At 34.0% G+C, this 18,492-nt stretch overlaps 1 protein-coding gene across 6 annotated transcripts in view; it reads left to right on the forward strand.

The window, feature by feature from the left end:
- The window catches only part of LOC140399624 (uncharacterized), a 219,091-nt gene that overhangs the window by 58,585 nt on the left and 142,014 nt on the right, over nucleotides 1–18,492 (forward strand). For 3 of the 6 annotated variants that reach the window (XR_011937774.1, XR_011937773.1, XR_011937776.1), the window contains one exon: nucleotides 16,893–17,006. The exons of 2 other annotated variants lie outside the window; for them this stretch is intronic. The gene's annotated coding sequence lies outside the window, so the exon portion shown is untranslated. The remainder of the gene's footprint in view (nucleotides 1–16,892; nucleotides 17,007–18,492) is intronic. One more of the 6 variants, XR_011937777.1, reaches the window with a different exon arrangement.

The raw sequence follows: 18,492 nt of genomic DNA on the forward strand, positions 1-18,492 counted from the left end.
CTATAATATACACAGAGACTGTTATTCTGTATAATATACACAGGGGCAGTTATTCTCTATAATATACACAGAGATTGTTATTCTCTATAATATACACAGGGACTGTTATTCTCTATAATATACACAGGGACTGTTATTCTCTAGAAGAGACACAGTGACTGTTATTCTCTATAATATACACAAAGGCTGTTATTCTCTATAATGTACACAGGAACTGTTATTCTCTATAATATACACAGAGGCTATTATTCTCTATAATATACACAGGGACTGTTTTTCTCTATAATATCTACATGGACTGTTATTCTCTATAATGTGCACAGGGACTGTTATTCTCTGAATATACACATAGACTATTGTTCTCTATAAAAAACACAGGGACTGTTATTCTCTATAATATACACTGGGGCTGTTATTCTCTATAATATACACAGGGACTGTTATTCTCTATAGTATACACAGGGACTGTTATTCTCTATAATATACACAGGGACTGTTATTCTCTATAATATACACAGGGGTGTTATTCTCTATAATATACACAGGGGCTATTCTCTATAATATACACAGAGACTGTTATTCTCTATAATATACACAGTGACTGTTATTCTCTATAATACACACAGCGACTGTTGTTCTCTATAATATACACAGTGACTGTTATTCTCTATAATACACACAGGGACTGTTATTCTCTATAATATACACAGGGACTGTTATTCTCTATAATATACACAGGGACTGTTATTCTCTATAATATACACAGAGGCTGTTATTCTCTATAATGTACACAGAGACTGTTATTCTCTATAATATGCACAGGGACTGTTATTCTCTATAATCTACACAGTGACTGTTATTCTCCATAATAGACACAGAGACTGTTATTCTCTAGAATATACACAGAGACTGTTATTCTCTATAATATACACAGGGGCTGTTATTCTCTATAATATCCACAGAGACTGTTATTCTCTATAGTATACACAGGGACTGTTATTCTCAATAATATACACTGTGGCTGTTATTCTCTATAATATACACAGAGACTGTTATTCTCAATAATATACACAGGGACTGTTATTCTCTATAATATACACAGGGACTGTTATTCTCTATAATATACACAGTGACTGTTATTCTCTATAATATACACAAAGGCTGTTATTCTCTATAATGTACACAGGAACTGTTATTCTCTATAATATACACAGAGGCTATTATTCTCTATAATATACACAGGGACTGTTTTTCTCTATAATATCTACATGGACTGTTATTCTCTATAATGTGCACAGGGACTGTTATTCTCTGAATATACACATAGACTATTATTCTCTATAAAAAACACAGGGACTGTTATTCTCTATAATATACACTGGGGCTGTTATTCTCTATAATATACACAGGGACTGTTATTCTCTATAGTATACACAGGGACTGTTATTCTCTATAATATACACAGGGACTGTTATTCTCTATAATATACACAGGGGTGTTATTCTCTATAATATACACAGGGGCTATTCTCTATAATATACACAGAGACTGTTATTCTCTATAATATACACAGTGACTGTTATTCTCTATAATACACACAGCGACTGTTGTTCTCTATAATATACACAGTGACTGTTATTCTCTATAATACACACAGGGACTGTTATTCTCTATAATATACACAGGGACTGTTATTCTCTATAATATACACAGGGACTGTTATTCTCTATAATATACACAGAGGCTGTTATTCTCTATAATGTACACAGAGACTGTTATTCTCTATAATATGCACAGGGACTGTTATTCTCTATAATGTACACAGTGACTGTTATTCTCCATAATAGACACAGAGACTGTTATTCTCTAGAATATACACAGAGACTGTTATTCTCTATAATATACACAGGGGCTGTTATTCTCTATAATATCCACAGAGACTGTTATTCTCTATAGTATACACAGGGACTGTTATTCTCAATAATATACACTGTGGCTGTTATTCTCTATAATATACACAGGGACTGTTATTCTCCATAATATACACAGAGACTGTTATTCTCTATAATATACACAGAGACTGTTATTCTCAATAATATACACAGGGACTGTTATTCTCTATAATATACACAGGGACTGTTATTCTCTATAATATACACAGAGACTGTTATTCTCTATAATATACACAAGGGCTGTTATTCTCTATAATATATACAGGGACTGTTATTCTCCATAATATAGACAGGGACTGTTATTCTCTATAATATACACAGAGACTGTTATTCTCTATAATATACACAGAGACTGTTATTCTGTATAATATACACAGGGGCAGTTATTCTCTATAATATACACAGAGATTGTTATTCTCTATAATATACACAGGGACTGTTATTCTCTATAATATACACAGGGACTGTTATTCTCTAGAAGAGACACAGTGACTGTTATTCTCTATAATATACACAAAGGCTGTTATTCTCTATAATGTACACAGGAACTGTTATTCTCTATAATATACACAGAGGCTATTATTCTCTATAATATACACAGGGACTGTTTTTCTCTATAATATCTACATGGACTGTTATTCTCTATAATGTGCACAGGGACTGTTATTCTCTGAATATACACATAGACTATTGTTCTCTATAAAAAACACAGGGACTGTTATTCTCTATAATATACACTGGGGCTGTTATTCTCTATAATATACACAGGGACTGTTATTCTCTATAGTATACACAGGGACTGTTATTCTCTATAATATACACAGGGACTGTTATTCTCTATAATATACACAGGGGTGTTATTCTCTATAATATACACAGGGGCTATTCTCTATAATATACACAGAGACTGTTATTCTCTATAATATACACAGTGACTGTTATTCTCTATAATACACACAGCGACTGTTGTTCTCTATAATATACACAGTGACTGTTATTCTCTATAATACACACAGGGACTGTTATTCTCTATAATATACACAGGGACTGTTATTCTCTATAATATACACAGGGACTGTTATTCTCTATAATATACACAGAGGCTGTTATTCTCTATAATGTACACAGAGACTGTTATTCTCTATAATATGCACAGGGACTGTTATTCTCTATAATGTACACAGTGACTGTTATTCTCCATAATAGACACAGAGACTGTTATTCTCTAGAATATACACAGAGACTGTTATTCTCTATAATATACACAGGGGCTGTTATTCTCTATAATATCCACAGAGACTGTTATTCTCTATAGTATACACAGGGACTGTTATTCTCAATAATATACACAGGGACTGTTATTCTCTATAATATACACAGTGACTGTTATTCTCTATAATATACACAGAGACTGTTATTCTCTATAATACACACAGAAACTGTTATTCTCTATAATATACACAGGGACTGTTATTCTCTATAATATACACAGGGACTGTTATTCTCTATAATATACACAGAGACAGTTATTCTCTATAATATGCACACAGACTGTTATTCTCTATAATATACACAGTGACTGTTATTCTCTAGAAATATACACAGAGACTGTTATTCTCTATAATATACACAGGGGCTGTTATTCTCTATAATATACACAGGGGCTGTTATTCTCTATAATATACACAGGGGCTGTTATTCTCTATAATATACACAGAGACTGTTATTCTCTATAATGTACACAGGGACTGTTATTCTCCATAATAGACACAGAGACTGTTATTCTCTATAATATACCCAGGGGCTGTTATTCTCTATAATATACACAGGGACTGTTATTCTCTATAATATACACAGAGACTGTTTTTCTCTGTAATATACACAGGGGCTGTTATTCTCTATAATATACACAGGGACTGTTATTCTCTATAATATACACACAGACTGTTATTCTCTCTAATAGACACAGGGACTGTTATCCTCTATAATATACACAGGGACTGTTATTCTCTATAATATACACAGAGGCTGTTATTCTCTATAATGTACACAGGGACTGTTATTCTCTATAATATACACAGAGACTGTTATTCTCTATAATATACACAGAGACTGTTATTCTCTATAAAATACTCAGGGACTGTTATTCTCTATAATATACAGTGACTGTTATTCTCTATAATATACACAGGGACTGTTATTCTCTATAATATACACATGGACTGTTATTCTCGATAATATACACAGGGTCTGTTATCCTCTATAATATACACAGGGACTGTTATTCTCTATAATATACACTGGGGCTGTTATTCTCTATAATACACACAGAGACTGTTATTCTCTATAATATACACATGGACTGTTATTCTCGATAATATACACAGAGACTGTTATTGTCTATAATATACACAGAGACTGTTTACTCTATAATATACACAGTGACTGTTATTCTCTATAATATACACAGGGACTGTTATTCTCTATAATAGACACAGAGACTGTTATTCTCTATAATATACACAGAGACTGTTTACTCTATAATATACACAGTGACTGTTATTCTCTATAATATACACAGGGACTGTTATTCTCTATAATACACACAGACTGTTATTCTGTATAATATACACAGAGACTGTTATTCTCGATAAAATACACAGCGACTTATTCTCTATAATATACAGTGACTGTTATTCTCTATAATATACACAGGGACTGTTATTCTCTATAATATACACATGGACTGTTATTCTCTATAATATACACATGGGCTGTTATTCTCTATAGTATAGACAGGGACTGTTATTCTCTATAATATACCCAGGGGCTGTTATTCTCTATAATATACACAGGGACTGTTATTCTCTATAATATACACAGGGACTGTTATTCTCTATAATATACACAGAGACTGTTTTTCTCTATAATATACACAGGGACTGTTATTCTCTATAATATACACAGGGGCTGTTATTCTCTATAATATACACAGGGACTGTTATTCTCTATAATATACACAGGGACTGTTATTCTCTATAATATACACAGGGGCTGTTATTCTCTATAATATACACAGGGACTGTTATTCTCTATAATATACACACAGACTGTTATTCTCTCTAATAGACACAGGGACTGTTATCCTCTATAATATACACAGGGACTGTTATTCTCTATAATATACACAGAGGCTGTTATTCTCTATAATGTACACAGGGACTGTTATTCTCTATAATATACACAGAGACTGTTATTCTCTATAATATACACAGAGACTGTTATTCTCTATAATATACACAGAGACTGTTATTCTCTATAATATACACAGAGACTGTTATTCTGTATAATATACACAGGGGCAGTTATTCTGTATAATATACACAGAGACTGTTATTCTGTATAATATACACAGGGGCAGTTATTCTCTATAATATACACAGAGATTGTTATTCTCTATAATATACACAGGGACTGTTATTCTCTATAATATACACAGGGACTGTTATTCTCTAGAAGAGACACAGTGACTGTTATTCTCTATAATATACACAAAGGCTGTTATTCTCTATAATGTACACAGGAACTGTTATTCTCTATAATATACACAGAGGCTATTATTCTCTATAATATACACAGGGACTGTTTTTCTCTATAATATCTACATGGACTGTTATTCTCTATAATGTGCACAGGGACTGTTATTCTCTGAATATACACATAGACTATTGTTCTCTATAAAAAACACAGGGACTGTTATTCTCTATAATATACACTGGGGCTGTTATTCTCTATAATATACACAGGGACTGTTATTCTCTATAGTATACACAGGGACTGTTATTCTCTATAATATACACAGGGACTGTTATTCTCTATAATATACACAGGGGTGTTATTCTCTATAATATACACAGGGGCTATTCTCTATAATATACACAGAGACTGTTATTCTCTATAATATACACAGTGACTGTTATTCTCTATAATACACACAGCGACTGTTGTTCTCTATAATATACACAGTGACTGTTATTCTCTATAATACACACAGGGACTGTTATTCTCTATAATATACACAGGGACTGTTATTCTCTATAATATACACAGGGACTGTTATTCTCTATAATATACACAGAGGCTGTTATTCTCTATAATGTACACAGAGACTGTTATTCTCTATAATATGCACAGGGACTGTTATTCTCTATAATCTACACAGTGACTGTTATTCTCCATAATAGACACAGAGACTGTTATTCTCTAGAATATACACAGAGACTGTTATTCTCTATAATATACACAGGGGCTGTTATTCTCTATAATATCCACAGAGACTGTTATTCTCTATAGTATACACAGGGACTGTTATTCTCAATAATATACACTGTGGCTGTTATTCTCTATAATATACACAGAGACTGTTATTCTCAATAATATACACAGGGACTGTTATTCTCTATAATATACACAGGGACTGTTATTCTCTATAATATACACAGTGACTGTTATTCTCTATAATATACACAAAGGCTGTTATTCTCTATAATGTACACAGGAACTGTTATTCTCTATAATATACACAGAGGCTATTATTCTCTATAATATACACAGGGACTGTTTTTCTCTATAATATCTACATGGACTGTTATTCTCTATAATGTGCACAGGGACTGTTATTCTCTGAATATACACATAGACTATTATTCTCTATAAAAAACACAGGGACTGTTATTCTCTATAATATACACTGGGGCTGTTATTCTCTATAATATACACAGGGACTGTTATTCTCTATAGTATACACAGGGACTGTTATTCTCTATAATATACACAGGGACTGTTATTCTCTATAATATACACAGGGGTGTTATTCTCTATAATATACACAGGGGCTATTCTCTATAATATACACAGAGACTGTTATTCTCTATAATATACACAGTGACTGTTATTCTCTATAATACACACAGCGACTGTTGTTCTCTATAATATACACAGTGACTGTTATTCTCTATAATACACACAGGGACTGTTATTCTCTATAATATACACAGGGACTGTTATTCTCTATAATATACACAGGGACTGTTATTCTCTATAATATACACAGAGGCTGTTATTCTCTATAATGTACACAGAGACTGTTATTCTCTATAATATGCACAGGGACTGTTATTCTCTATAATGTACACAGTGACTGTTATTCTCCATAATAGACACAGAGACTGTTATTCTCTAGAATATACACAGAGACTGTTATTCTCTATAATATACACAGGGGCTGTTATTCTCTATAATATCCACAGAGACTGTTATTCTCTATAGTATACACAGGGACTGTTATTCTCAATAATATACACTGTGGCTGTTATTCTCTATAATATACACAGGGACTGTTATTCTCCATAATATACACAGAGACTGTTATTCTCTATAATATACACAGAGACTGTTATTCTCAATAATATACACAGGGACTGTTATTCTCTATAATATACACAGGGACTGTTATTCTCTATAATATACACAGAGACTGTTATTCTCTATAATATACACAAGGGCTGTTATTCTCTATAATATATACAGGGACTGTTATTCTCCATAATATAGACAGGGACTGTTATTCTCTATAATATACACAGAGACTGTTATTCTCTATAATATACACAGAGACTGTTATTCTGTATAATATACACAGGGGCAGTTATTCTCTATAATATACACAGAGATTGTTATTCTCTATAATATACACAGGGACTGTTATTCTCTATAATATACACAGGGACTGTTATTCTCTAGAAGAGACACAGTGACTGTTATTCTCTATAATATACACAAAGGCTGTTATTCTCTATAATGTACACAGGAACTGTTATTCTCTATAATATACACAGAGGCTATTATTCTCTATAATATACACAGGGACTGTTTTTCTCTATAATATCTACATGGACTGTTATTCTCTATAATGTGCACAGGGACTGTTATTCTCTGAATATACACATAGACTATTGTTCTCTATAAAAAACACAGGGACTGTTATTCTCTATAATATACACTGGGGCTGTTATTCTCTATAATATACACAGGGACTGTTATTCTCTATAGTATACACAGGGACTGTTATTCTCTATAATATACACAGGGACTGTTATTCTCTATAATATACACAGGGGTGTTATTCTCTATAATATACACAGGGGCTATTCTCTATAATATACACAGAGACTGTTATTCTCTATAATATACACAGTGACTGTTATTCTCTATAATACACACAGCGACTGTTGTTCTCTATAATATACACAGTGACTGTTATTCTCTATAATACACACAGGGACTGTTATTCTCTATAATATACACAGGGACTGTTATTCTCTATAATATACACAGGGACTGTTATTCTCTATAATATACACAGAGGCTGTTATTCTCTATAATGTACACAGAGACTGTTATTCTCTATAATATGCACAGGGACTGTTATTCTCTATAATGTACACAGTGACTGTTATTCTCCATAATAGACACAGAGACTGTTATTCTCTAGAATATACACAGAGACTGTTATTCTCTATAATATACACAGGGGCTGTTATTCTCTATAATATCCACAGAGACTGTTATTCTCTATAGTATACACAGGGACTGTTATTCTCAATAATATACACAGGGACTGTTATTCTCTATAATATACACAGTGACTGTTATTCTCTATAATATACACAGAGACTGTTATTCTCTATAATACACACAGAAACTGTTATTCTCTATAATATACACAGGGACTGTTATTCTCTATAATATACACAGGGACTGTTATTCTCTATAATATACACAGAGACAGTTATTCTCTATAATATGCACACAGACTGTTATTCTCTATAATATACACAGTGACTGTTATTCTCTAGAAATATACACAGAGACTGTTATTCTCTATAATATACACAGGGGCTGTTATTCTCTATAATATACACAGGGGCTGTTATTCTCTATAATATACACAGGGGCTGTTATTCTCTATAATATACACAGAGACTGTTATTCTCTATAATGTACACAGGGACTGTTATTCTCCATAATAGACACAGAGACTGTTATTCTCTATAATATACCCAGGGGCTGTTATTCTCTATAATATACACAGGGACTGTTATTCTCTATAATATACACAGAGACTGTTTTTCTCTGTAATATACACAGGGGCTGTTATTCTCTATAATATACACAGGGACTGTTATTCTCTATAATATACACACAGACTGTTATTCTCTCTAATAGACACAGGGACTGTTATCCTCTATAATATACACAGGGACTGTTATTCTCTATAATATACACAGAGGCTGTTATTCTCTATAATGTACACAGGGACTGTTATTCTCTATAATATACACAGAGACTGTTATTCTCTATAATATACACAGAGACTGTTATTCTCTATAAAATACTCAGGGACTGTTATTCTCTATAATATACAGTGACTGTTATTCTCTATAATATACACAGGGACTGTTATTCTCTATAATATACACATGGACTGTTATTCTCGATAATATACACAGGGTCTGTTATCCTCTATAATATACACAGGGACTGTTATTCTCTATAATATACACTGGGGCTGTTATTCTCCATAATACACACAGAGACTGTTATTCTCTATAATATACACATGGACTGTTATTCTCGATAATATACACAGAGACTGTTATTGTCTATAATATACACAGAGACTGTTTACTCTATAATATACACAGTGACTGTTATTCTCTATAATATACACAGGGACTGTTATTCTCTATAATAGACACAGAGACTGTTATTCTCTATAATATACACAGAGACTGTTTACTCTATAATATACACAGTGACTGTTATTCTCTATAATATACACAGGGACTGTTATTCTCTATAATACACACAGACTGTTATTCTGTATAATATACACAGAGACTGTTATTCTCGATAAAATACACAGCGACTTATTCTCTATAATATACAGTGACTGTTATTCTCTATAATATACACAGGGACTGTTATTCTCTATAATATACACATGGACTGTTATTCTCTATAATATACACATGGGCTGTTATTCTCTATAGTATAGACAGGGACTGTTATTCTCTATAATATACCCAGGGGCTGTTATTCTCTATAATATACACAGGGACTGTTATTCTCTATAATATACACAGGGACTGTTATTCTCTATAATATACACAGAGACTGTTTTTCTCTATAATATACACAGGGACTGTTATTCTCTATAATATACACAGGGGCTGTTATTCTCTATAATATACACAGGGACTGTTATTCTCTATAATATACACAGGGACTGTTATTCTCTATAATATACACAGGGGCTGTTATTCTCTATAATATACACAGGGACTGTTATTCTCTATAATATACACACAGACTGTTATTCTCTCTAATAGACACAGGGACTGTTATCCTCTATAATATACACAGGGACTGTTATTCTCTATAATATACACAGAGGCTGTTATTCTCTATAATGTACACAGGGACTGTTATTCTCTATAATATACACAGAGACTGTTATTCTCTATAATATACACAGAGACTGTTATTCTCTATAATATACACAGGGACTGTTATTCTCTATAATATACACAGGGACTGTTATTCTCTATAATATACACAGGGACTGTTATTCTCTATAATATACACAGAGGGTATTATTCTCTATAATATACACAGGGTCTGTTATTCTCTATAATATCTACAGAGGCTGTTATCCTCTATAATATACACAGAGACTGTTATTCTGTATAATATACACAGGGGCAGTTATTCTCTATAATATACACAGAGATTGTTATTCTCTATAATATACACAGGGACTGTTATTCTCTATAATATACACAGGGACTGTTATTCTCTAGAAGAGACACAGTGACTGTTATTCTCTATAATATACACAAAGGCTGTTATTCTCTATAATGTACACAGGAACTGTTATTCTCTATAATATACACAGAGGCTATTATTCTCTATAATATACACAGGAACTGTTTTTCTCTATAATATCTACATGGACTGTTATTCTCTATAATGTACACAGGGACTATTATTCTCTGAGTATACACATAGACTATTATTCTCTATAAAAAACACAGGGACTGTTATTCTCTATAATATACACTGGGGCTGTTATTCTCTATAATATACACAGGGACTGTTATTCTCTATAATATACACAGAGACTGTTATTCTCTATAATATACACAGAGACTGTTATTCTCTATAATATACACAGGGACTGTTATTCTCTATAATATACACAGGGACTGTTATTCTCTATAATATACACAGGGGTGTTATTCTCTATAATACACACAGTGACTGTTATTCTCCATAATATACACAGAGACTGTTATTCTCTATAATATACACAGGGACTGTTATTCTCTATAATATACACAGAGACTGTTATTCTCTATAATATACACAGGGACTGTTATTCTCTAAAATATCCACAGAGACTGTTATTCTCTATAATATACACATGTACTGTTATTCTCTATAATATACACAGGGACTGTTATTCACTGTAATATATACAGGGACTGTTATTAGAACATAGAACATAGAACAATAGAGCGCAGTACAGGCCCTTCGGCCCACAATGTTGCACCGAAACAAAAGCCATCTAACCTACACTATGCCATTATCATCCATATGTTTATCCAATAAACTTTTAAATGCCCTCAATGTTAGCGAGTTCACTACTGTAGCAGGTAGGGCATTCCACGGCCTCACTACTCTTTGCGTAAAGAACCTACCTCTGACCTCTGTCCTATATCTATTACCCCTCAGTTTAAAGCTATGTCCCCTCGTGCCAGCCATTTCCATCCGCGGGAGCAGGCTCTCACTGTCCACCCTATCTAACCCCCTGATCATTTTGTATGCCTCTATTAAGTCTCCTCTTAACCTTCTTCTCTCCAACGAAAACAACCTCAAGTCCATCAGCCTTTCCTCATAAGATTTTCCCTCCATACCAGGCAACATCCTGGTAAATCTCCTCTGCACCCGCTCCAAAACCTCCACGTCCTTCCTATAATGCGGTGACCAGAACTGTACGCAATACTCCAAATGCGGCCGTACCAGAGTTCTGTACAGTTGCAACATGACCTCCCGACTCCGGAACTCAATCCCTCTTCCAATAAAGGCCAACACTCCATAGGCCTTCTTCACAACCCTATCAACCTGGGTGGCAACTTACAGGGATCTATGTACATGGACACCTAGATCCCTCTGCTCATCCACACTTTCAAGAACTTTACCATTAGCCAAATATTCCGCATTCCTGTTATTTTTTCCAAAGTGAATCACCTCACACTTCTCTACATTAAACTCCAGTTGCCATCTCTCAGCCCAGCTCTGCAGCTTATCTATATCCCGCTGTAACCTGCTACATCCTTCCACACTATCGACAACACCACCGACTTTAGTATCGTCTGCAAATTTACTCACCCACCCTTCTGCGCCTTCCTCTAGGTCATTGATAAAAATGATAAAAATGACAAACAGCAACGGCCCCAGAACAGATCCTTGTGGTACTCCACTTGTGACTGTACTCCATTCTGAACATTTCCCATCAACCACCACCTTCTGTCTTCTTTCAGCTAGCCAATTTCTGATCCACATCTCTAAATCACCCTCAATCCCCAGCCTCCGTATTTTCTGCAATAGCCTACCGTGGGGAACCTGATCAAACGCTTTGCTGAAATCCATATACACCACATCAACTGCTCTACCCTCATCTACCTGTTCAGTCACCTTCTCAAAGAACTCAATAAGGTTTGTGAGGCATGACCTACCCTTCACAAAGCCATGCTGACTATCCCTGATCATATTATTCCTATCTAGATGATTATAAATCTTGTCTCTTATAATCCCCTCCAAGACTTTACCCACTACAGACGTGAGGCTCACCGGTCTATAGTTGCCGGGGTTGTCTCTGCTCCCCTTTATTCTCTGTAATATACACAGAGGCTGTTATTCTCTATAATGTACACAGGGACTGTTATTCTCTATAATGTACACAGGGACTGTTATTCTCTATAATATACACAGGGGCTGTTATTCTCTCTAATATACACAGGGACTGTTATTCTCTATAATATACACAGAGCCTTTTATTCTCTATAATATACACAGGGGCTGTTATTCTCTATAATATACACAAGGGCTGTTATTCTCTATAATATATACAGGGACTGTTATTCTCCATAATATAGACAGGGACTGTTATTCTCTATAATATACACAGAGACTGTTATTCTCTATAATATACACAGAGACTGTTATTCTGTATAATATACACAGGGACTGTTATTCTCTATAATATACACATGGACTGTTATTCTCTATAATATACACACAGACTGTTATTCTCTATAATATACACAGGGGCTGTTATTCTCTATAATATACACAGGGGCTGTTATTCTCTATAATATACACAGGGGCTGTTATTCTCTATAATATACACAGAGACTGTTATTCTCTATAATGTACACAGGGACTGTTATTCTCCATAATAGACACAGAGACTGTTATTCTCTATAATATACCCAGGGGCTGTTATTCTCTATAATATACACAGGGACTGTTATTCTCTATAATATACACAGAGACTGTTTTTCTCTGTAATATACACAGGGGCTGTTATTCTCTATAATATACACAGGGACTGTTATTCTCTATAATATACACACAGACTGTTATTCTCTCTAATAGACACAGGGACTGTTATCCTCTATAATATACACAGGGACTGTTATTCTCTATAATATACACAGAGGCTGTTATTCTCTATAATGTACACAGGGACTGTTATTCTCTATAATATACACAGAGACTGTTATTCTCTATAATATACACAGAGACTGTTATTCTCTATAAAATACTCAGGGACTGTTATTCTCTATAATATACAGTGACTGTTATTCTCTATAATATACACAGGGACTGTTATTCTCTATAATATACACATGGACTGTTATTCTCGATAATATACACAGGGTCTGTTATCCTCTATAATATACACAGGGACTGTTATTCTCTATAATATACACTGGGGCTGTTATTCTCTATAATCTACACAGTGACTGTTATTCTCCATAATAGACACAGAGACTGTTATTCTCTAGAATATACACAGAGACTGTTATTCTCTATAATATACACAGGGGCTGTTATTCTCTATAATATCCACAGAGACTGTTATTCTCTATAGTATACACAGGGACTGTTATTCTCAATAATATACACTGTGGCTGTTATTCTCTATAATATACACAGAGACTGTTATTCTCAATAATATACACAGGGACTGTTATTCTCTATAATATACACAGGGACTGTTATTCTCTATAATATACACAGTGACTGTTATTCTCTATAATATACACAAAGGCTGTTATTCTCTATAATGTACACAGGAACTGTTATTCTCTATAATATACACAGAGGCTATTATTCTCTATAATATACACAGGGACTGTTTTTCTCTATAATATCTACATGGACTGTTATTCTCTATAATGTGCACAGGGACTGTTATTCTCTGAATATACACATAGACTATTATTCTCTATAAAAAACACAGGGACTGTTATTCTCTATAATATACACTGGGGCTGTTATTCTCTATAATATACACAGGGACTGTTATTCTCTATAGTATACACAGGGACTGTTATTCTCTATAATATACACAGGGACTGTTATTCTCTATAATATACACAGGGGTGTTATTCTCTATAATATACACAGGGGCTATTCTCTATAATATACACAGAGACTGTTATTCTCTATAATATACACAGTGACTGTTATTCTCTATAATACACACAGCGACTGTTGTTCTCTATAATATACACAGTGACTGTTATTCTCTATAATACACACAGGGACTGTTATTCTCTATAATATACACAGGGACTGTTATTCTCTATAATATACACAGGGACTGTTATTCTCTATAATATACACAGAGGCTGTTATTCTCTATAATGTACACAGAGACTGTTATTCTCTATAATATGCACAGGGACTGTTATTCTCTATAATGTACACAGTGACTGTTATTCTCCATAATAGACACAGAGACTGTTATTCTCTAGAATATACACAGAGACTGTTATTCTCTATAATATACACAGGGGCTGTTATTCTCTATAATATCCACAGAGACTGTTATTCTCTATAGTATACACAGGGACTGTTATTCTCAATAATATACACTGTGGCTGTTATTCTCTATAATATACACAGGGACTGTTATTCTCCATAATATACACAGAGACTGTTATTCTCTATAATATACACAGAGACTGTTATTCTCAATAATATACACAGGGACTGTTATTCTCTATAATATACACAGGGACTGTTATTCTCTATAATATACACAGAGACTGTTATTCTCTATAATATACACAGAGACTGTTATTCTCTATAATATACACAGAGACTGTTATTCTCAATAATATACACAGGGACTGTTATTCTCTATAATATACACAGAGACTGTTATTCTCTATAATATACACAGAGACTGTTATTCTCAATAATATACACAGGGACTGTTATTCTCTATAATATACACAGAGACTGTTATTCTCTATAATATACACAGAGACTGTTATTCTCTATAATATACACAGAGACTGTTATTCTCTATAGTATACACAGGGACTGTTATTCTCTATAATATACACAGAGACTGTTATTCTCTATAATATACACAGAGACTGTTATTCTCAATAATATACACAGGGACTGTTATTCTCTATAATATACACAGGGACTGTTATTCTCTATAATATACACAGTGACTGTTATTCTCTATAATATACACAGAGACTGTTATTCTCTATAATACACACAGAAACTGTTATTCTCTATAATATACACAGGGACTGTTATTCTCTATAATATACACAGGGACTGTTATTCTCTATAATATACACAGAGACAGTTATTCTCTATAATATGCACACAGACTGTTATTCTCTATAATATACACAGTGACTGTTATTCTCTAGAAATATACACAGAGACTGTTATTCTCTATAATATACACAGGGGCTGTTATTCTCTATAATATACACAGGGGCTGTTATTCTCTATAATATACACAGGGGCTGTTATTCTCTATAATATACACAGAGACTGTTATTCTCTATAATGTACACAGGGACTGTTATTCTCCATAATAGACACAGAGACTGTTATTCTCTATAATATACACAGAGACTGTTATTCTCTATAATATTCACAGAGACTGTTATTCTCTATAATATCCACAGAGACTGTTATTCTCTATAATATCCACAGAGACTGTTATTCTCTATAATATACACAGGGACTGTTATTCTCTATAATATACACAGGGGCTGTTATTCTCTATAATATACACAGAGACTGTTATTCTCTATAATAGACACAGAGACTGTTATTCTCTATAATATACACAGGGGGTGTTATTCTCTATAATATACACAGCGACTGTTAGTCTCTATAATATACACAGGAGCTGTTATTCTCTATAATATACACAGGGACTGTTATTCTCTATAATATACACAGAAACTGTGATTCTCTATAATATACACAGGGACTGTTATTCTCTATAATATACACAGAGACTGTTATTCTCTATACTATACACAGGGGCTGTTATTCTCTATAATATACACAGGGACTGTTATTCTCTATAATATACACTGGGGCTTTTATTCTCTCTAATGTCCACCTATTTGGTTATGGAGTAATTTTTGAATGTTCGAGTGCATTCGTCCCCTTTTCCTGTTCCTGTCCCATTGCCGCCCCGCTCCGTCGCTTTATTGATGGTGGCCATGTCGCAATATTCCTCTCTGTCTTCCACAGGAGTGCTATCCTGGGAAACCCAATGAGCTGATCCCTGCTGGGGTCTGGGGAGAGTCTGCACAGACGGTGGGACGTCTGACTGTCTGTCTCCCTCCTGGACAATCACGTTCGTCTGTAAAATACCTCCTTTCTGTTTTGTGTTATAATAAACTGTTGATAAATTGTGCTGGTTTTGTCTGTGCGGAGTGAGAAAGCTCAAATCAGCTGTGTGGAGAACAAACTTCATTCACACACACACACTCACATTCACAGACTCACTCATTCATTCACACACACACACTCACATTCACACACTCACTCACTCATTCACACACTCACTCATTCATTCACAAACTCACTCATTCATTCACACACTCACTCATTCATTCACCCACTCACTCATTCATTCACACACTCACTCATTCATTCACACACACACTCATTCATTCATACATTCATTCTTTCATTCACACACTCATTCTTTCATTGACACACTCATTCATTCGCACACTCATTCATTCACACACTCACTCATTCATTCACACACTCACTCATTCACACATTCATTCTTTCATTCACTCACTCATTCATTCACACACCCATTCATTCACAAACTCATTCATTCACACACTCATTTATTCATTCACACAGTCATTCATTCATTCACAAACTCATTCATTCACACACTCATTTATTCATTCACACAGTCACTCATTCATTCACACATTCATTCATTCACAAACTCATACATTCATACACTCACTCATTCATTCATACACTCACTCATTCATTCACACACTCACTCATTCACACACTCATTCATTCTTTCAGTAACTCACTAGTTCACACACACACACACCTTCATTCACTCACTCACTCATTCACACACTCCCTCATTCATTCACACACTCACTCATTCATTCACACACTCACTCATTTATTCACACATTCACTCATTCATTCACAGTCACTCATTCATTCACACACTCACTCATTCATTCACATGCTCACTCATTCATTCACATGCTCACTCATTCATTCACACACTTACTCATTCATTCACACACTCATTCATTACTTCAGTAACTCACTCATTCACAGACACACACTCATTCACACAATCACTCATTCATTCAATAACTCATTCATTCACACACTCACTCATTCATTCACACATTCACTCATTCATTCACACACTCATTCATTATTTCAGTAACTCACTCATTCACAGACACACACTCATTCACACACTCACTCATTCATTCACAAACTCATTCATTCACACATTCACTCATTCATTCACACACTCACTCATTCATTCACACACTCATTCATTCACACATTCACTCATTCATTCACACACTCACTCATTCATTCACACACTCACTAACTCATTCACACACTCACTCATTCAGTCACACACTCACTCATTCACACACTCATTCATTCTTTCAGTAACTCACTCATTCACACACACACACTCATTCATTCACACACTCACTCATTCACACACTCACTCATTCATTCACACACCCATTCATTCACAAACTAATTCATTCACACACTCATTTATTCATTCACACAGTCACTCGTTCATTCACAAACTCATTCATTCACACAC

Source organism: Scyliorhinus torazame, chromosome 23 (assembly GCF_047496885.1).
Source record: "Scyliorhinus torazame isolate Kashiwa2021f chromosome 23, sScyTor2.1, whole genome shotgun sequence".
NCBI lineage: Eukaryota > Metazoa > Chordata > Chondrichthyes > Carcharhiniformes > Scyliorhinidae > Scyliorhinus > Scyliorhinus torazame.